The sequence below is a fragment of the Chlorocebus sabaeus genome, chromosome 21 (genome assembly GCF_047675955.1).
Source record: "Chlorocebus sabaeus isolate Y175 chromosome 21, mChlSab1.0.hap1, whole genome shotgun sequence".
NCBI classification, from domain to species: Eukaryota; Metazoa; Chordata; class Mammalia; order Primates; family Cercopithecidae; genus Chlorocebus; species Chlorocebus sabaeus.
In genome coordinates, this window is record NC_132924.1 from 101,700,984 (window position 1) to 101,706,983 (window position 6,000).

Here is a 6,000-nt window from a genome sequence, read left to right on the forward strand (position 1 = left end):
TTGTAAACTGGACACAATATGAAAACAACTTTTTGAAAACACCTAAAGTATCCAAAGCAGGCAGAAACTGAAAGGAACTCAACTCTTCAATGAAAAGAAACGTCTACATTGTTTTTTGTTTTGTTTTTGTTTTTGTTTTTTTTCCCTGAGTACTCCCGAGTAAAAATGGCACAGGATAGCTAGAACTTGAGCAGAAAGCCCCAGCCTTTTTTGGCTTGAAGAGTCAGAGGACAAGACAGTTTGGGGCTCCAGAACACCTGAAGGTAGATTTCCTGGAATGAAGGAAGCCACAGAAGGCGAAGTCTTTAAATCTGCATATAAACTCCCCTCAAATCACAGGCTTACTGCTAAACTGGATGGAGGAATTTCCAAGAGCCCAGTAAAAGACAACCACTGGAGGTCTGAAAGAGCTACACAGATTTTGACTGTAGAGTTTGAATTTGAATCCCAAGTCAGAGGGTCTGGGTAAACACTTAGGGCTTTCCACTTAAAACTCCCAAAAGGCACACCATAGAGCTAAAATCTATATCCCAGGACTAAATATTTGTTCTGAGAGTAAGGGCAAAGCCAAAGCTAACTCACACTAGCAAAAGATAAAACCAAGCCTCAGCAGGTTCAAGGTGATCAACTAGTAAATTAACTGCTTATTAGAACAAAAATCAACACTCCTCAATGGAAGATAATCCAGTCTCTGAAGTTCACTATCTACAATGTCTAATATACAATGAAAAATTATAAGGCATGTGAAAGAAAAAAAAACCCAGAGGAAAATATGACTCATAGCCAAAAGAAAAAGCAGTCAGTAGAAACAGAACCTGAGATGACCCAAGAAGTTGGCACCAGCCGAAAAATCTTTAAACAGTGATATAAATATATTCAAGAACTGAAAGGAAAAAGATGATCATCGTGAGTTAATGGATCTCAACAGAAGAATGGGAAAAATAAAAATAAACAAATGGAAATTCCAGAACTGAAAACTACAACATGTCCAATGAAGAATTCACTGGATGGCTCAACAGCAGATTGGACAGCAGAAGAAGGGATCAGTGAATTTACAGATAGATCAATAACAAAAAGATATCTGGAAAATTCCCAAATGCTTATGAATAAGCAATATACATCTAAATACCTTGTGAGTCAAAAGAGAAATCATAAGGAAAATTTGAAAGAATTTGAGCTGAATAACAATAAAAAAAGTATTGGAAATTGAAGGAGGCAGCTAAAGCAGTACTTAGAGAAAAATTTATAGCTTTAAGTATTTATGCTGGAAAATGTTTAAAATTTAAACTTTCGCCTTGAGAAGCTGAAAGAGTGAATCAAATCTAAAATAAATAGGGAGAGATACTAAAAAGCAGAGCATAAAACAATGAAATTTAAAATGAATAAAGAATGGAGAAAAATCAATGAAACCTGACACAAAACAACATAGTTCTCTCCTGTCTCCAGCATCTCCTCAGTAGGATCTGAGCCAATAGTTTTGGATTTTCCAACCCCCTCATGATAGGAACTTGCTCAGTATCATCATTTTGAAGATTCCCAGATAGCACAAGAGAGGTAAACCGAGTTAGGAAAATACCCAGACTGATTTTCCTCTGCTGTCACACCACAGCGATCAGCAACACAGAAGACTTCTGTGACCACATGTGTGGGGATTTCTCACCAACAAGCAAACAATCAGTTCTGCAGCAGACACAGCTGGGTGTCCTCTAATTTAGTTCTATTCTGGCACTACCTGGAGATAGCATCAGATCTTGTAGGTTGAGGGCTCAGTCCCCAAGATTGCCATTGCTCGGCCACCCACCCCTCCCCGCAACTCCACCTCCCACCTCTCACCTTCAGCTTCCAATCACAAGCTCCTGGGTTTTGTTACCTGTGCTTCCAACCGAATGACTACAAATAGGGGATCTCACAACGCCCTCCGTGGGTTCAATTAATTTGCTAAAGCAGCTCACAGAACTCAGGGAAACACTTAACACCAGTTTATTCTAACAGGTATTATAAAGGATACAGATGAAGAGATGCATAAGGAGAGGCATGCATGTGGGAAGGAGCATGAAGATTCCATGCCCTCTCCAGATGCCACCCTCCAGGAACTTCCATGTGTTCAGCTATCCAGAAGCTCCTTGAACCTTGTTCTTTTTGGGGGTTTTATGGAGGCTTCATTTTTTTTTTTTTTTTTTTGAGACGGAGTTATGGGGGGAACAGGGTGGGAGGGCACTGTCTGGGAAGATGTGAGGACAGTATTAGGAGGGGCCAAAGATGTGGCCACCTAGCCTTGTACACTGGGTGTAAAAGGGTCCAGGGTATCTTGCACCCTTGCCATTTAGCCTCCCATCAGAAATGTTTGCAGAGGTGGGCACCTCAGCAGAGCCAGGATGAGCAGAGCTGCTCATCCCTTACCCTGGGCAGGACTTCAGGACCAGGGGCCAGAGGTCACCTTAAGGTGCCTATCCCTGAGCAGGGCACATGGATTGTGTGTGAGCCTGGCCTGAGTGGAACAGGCCAGCCTCCACTGTCTGCTGGGCTCTGCTGAGGTGCCCACCTCTGCAAACGTTTCTGATGGGAGGCTAAATGGCGAGGGTCCAAGACACCCTGGGCCCTTTTACATCCAGTGTACAAGGCTAGGTGGCCATGTCTTTGGCCCCGCCTAATACTGTCCTCACACCTTCCTAGACAGTGCCTCCCACCCTGTTCCCCCAACAGCAGAGGGAGACAATGGGCCCAAGCTGGAGGCAACCCAATCCCCAAGGAGCTCAGACCAAAAAGAGCCTCACCCAAGCACAGTCTTACCGGTACTCAAGCCACGGACAAAAATTCTCCCAAGTCATGGAAGCTATGGAGTAGAAGGAGGCAAGCTTCTGAGGAAGGGGCATGGGGTAAAGGAGGAAGAGAAAATATAAAAACTGGAGGCAGGCTGGGCACGGTGGCTCACGCCTGTAATCCCAGCACTTTGGGACGCCAAGGTGGGCGGATCACTTGAGGTCAGGAGTTCACCAACCTGGCCAACATGGTGAAACCCCGTCTTTACCAAAAAATACAAAAATTTGCTGCGCAAGGTGGCACGCTGCTGCATAGTCCCAGCTACTTGGGAGGCTGAGGTAGGAGAATTGCTCGAACCCAGGAGGCAGAGGTTGCAGTGAGCTGAGATCGTGCCACTGCCCTCCAGCCTGGGCAACAGAGCGAGACCGTGTTTCAAAACAAAACACCAAAATAAAATAAAAAATAAAAACTAGAGGTGTTTTAGGTGCATTTAGTATATACAGTGCTCTTCCCAGGCTGAAAATCACCTTATCAATTTAGAACATGTTAATACACTAAGGCTTTACAGAAGATCACGTGAAACACACTTAGACCAGGATTTCTCAACGTCGGCACTACTGACATCGCAGATAATTCTTTGTCGTGGGGGCTGTCCTGTGCATTGTAGGATGTTGAACAGCATCCCTCTCCTCTAGATGCCAAAATTAACACTGCCAACCCAGTCATGATAACCAAAAATGTCTCCCGACATTGCCAAATGACTCCTGAGAGACAAAACCCTTCCTTCCTCACTCCCTTCCCCTCCAGCTGAGATTCAACCATTGATTTAGATTTTAGACTTACAAATGTTCAGAACCCAATATAATACAATCAAGTGAAAATTTGTTTTTCCATTTGTTCCGATTGTCCAGAAAAAAGGAGAGTCCTACCAAAGTGGATATTTTCTGAATAGTTTCAGGAGGTCTTTCTTTCTTTTTCTTTCTTTTGTTCTTTCTTTCCCTCCCTCCCTCCCTCTCTCTCTCCCCGCCTCCCTCCCTCTCTTTCTCTTTCCTTCCTCCTTCCTTCCTTCCTCTCTCTCTCTCCTTCTTTCTTCCTTTCTTTCTCTCCCTTTCCTTTCTTATTTTTCTTTTTTTTTTTTTTTTTCTCTGAGAGAGTTTCGCTCTGTCACCCAGGCTGGAGTGCAGTGGCGCTATCTCAGCTCACTGCAAGCTCCGTCTCCTGGGTTCGCCCCATTCTCCTGCCTCAGCCTCCCAAGTAGCTGGGACTACAGGCATGTGCCACCACACCCGGCTAATTTTTTGTATGTTTAGTAGAGATGGGGTTTCACTGTGTTAGCCACGATGGTCTCGATCTCCTGACCTCGTGATCTGCCCACCTTGGCCTCCCAAAGTGCTGGGATTACAGGTGTGAGCCACCGTGCCCGGTCCCCCCTCTCTTCCTCCCTCCCTCCCTCCCTCCCTTTCTTCCTTCCTTCCTTCCTTCCTTCCTTCCTTCCTTCCTTCCTTCCTTCCTCTTTCTTTCTTTCTCTTTTTCTCTCTTTTTCTTTCTTTCTCTCTCTTTCTCTTTCTTTCTCTCTTTCTCTTTCTCTCTTTTCCTTCCTTCCTTCCTTCCTTTCTTCCTTCCTTCCTTCCTTCTTTCCTTCCTTCCCTTCTCCTTCCTTCCTTCCCTTCTTTTCTTCCTTCTGACAAGATCTCACTACGTTGTGCAGGCTGGTCTTCAACTCCCAGCCTCAAGCAATCCTCCCTCCTCAGCCTCCTGTGCTGGGATTACAGGTGTGAGCCAATGTACCCAGCTAGGGGTTTTAAAATTTTTATTCTTATTAGAAGTGTATTTATTTATATGCCTTCCTTTTCCTAAAGTGGTTTAAGGGAGACTTGCAAGAATGTATAGGACACAACAAGAAACAATGAATCAAATGTAGAAGCAGAAGAAAGAGAAACAACAGTGGGGAGTTAAAGAGTCAGGAATTATACTGACATTTGATGACCCTGTGAACTTGCTACCGACAGGCGACACACTCAGCCTCAGGCTTTCTAGCAGCTACTCATTTACATAATTGTCCAGAGAAAAAATGCAAACCAACTGTTCTTGGAGTTATGACAGACAAGAATGCCTCCCTGGGGACTTCACAAAGGAAACATTGTCTTCAACATCATCTTTGAGTAGACAGGACAACCAGTTGCACAGGATTGGGTCTAGTACTGACCCCTCAGTATGGATTCAACACAGCACAAAGCACAATTCGAAACCATTAGGGCGAGCTCCAAGTACTGCTGGGCTGCTCTGATCTAGAGGAAATTTTGGCTCTCTGGAGGCTCAAAATGCATTTCTCCCTATCCTTTTTTTTTTTTTTTTTTTTTGAGACGGAGTCTCACTTTGTTGCCCAGACTGGAGTGCAGTGGCGCGATCTTGGCTCACTGCAAGCTCCGCCTCCCAGGTTCACGCCATTCTCCTGCCTCAGCCTCCGAGTAGCTGGGACTACAGGCGCCCGCCACCTCGCCCGGCTAATTTTTTGTATTTTTAGTAGAGACGGGGTTTCACCGTGTTAGCCAGGATGGTCTCGATCTCCCGACCTCATGATCCACCCGCCTCGGCCTCCCAAAGTGCTGGGATTACAGGCGTGAGCCACCGCGCCCGGCCTCCCTATCCTTCTTATTGCTTCTCTCTGTTCAGTTTTTAATAATTTAATTTCTGGTTTGAATGGAGTATGTGTACATATATATGCATATGCATTGAGCTCAAAATTCAAAAAGTACAAAAGAATATACAGGCCAGGCATGGTAGCTCACACCTGTAATCCCAGCACTTCAGAAGGCTGATGCAGGCAGATCACTTGAGGTCAGGAGTTCGAGACCAGCCTGGCCAACACGGTGAAACCCTGTCTCCCCTAAAAATACAAAAATTAGCTGGGTGTGGTGGCATGCGCCTATAATCCCAGCTATTGGGGAGGCTGAGGCATGAGAATCACTTGAACCCAGCAGAGGTGGCAGTGAGCTGAGATTGTGCCACTGTACCCCAGCTTGGGAAACAGCAAAACACTCTTCAAAAAAAAAAAAAAAAAATTATATACATATGGCCAGGCGTGTTGGCTCACGCCTGTAATCCCAGCACTTTGGGAGGCTGAGGCAGGTGGATTGCCTGAAGTCAGGAGTTCAAGACCAGCCTGGTCAACGTAGTGAAACCCCGTCTCTACTAAAAATACAAAAATTAGCCAGGTGTGGTGACACATTCCTGTAATCC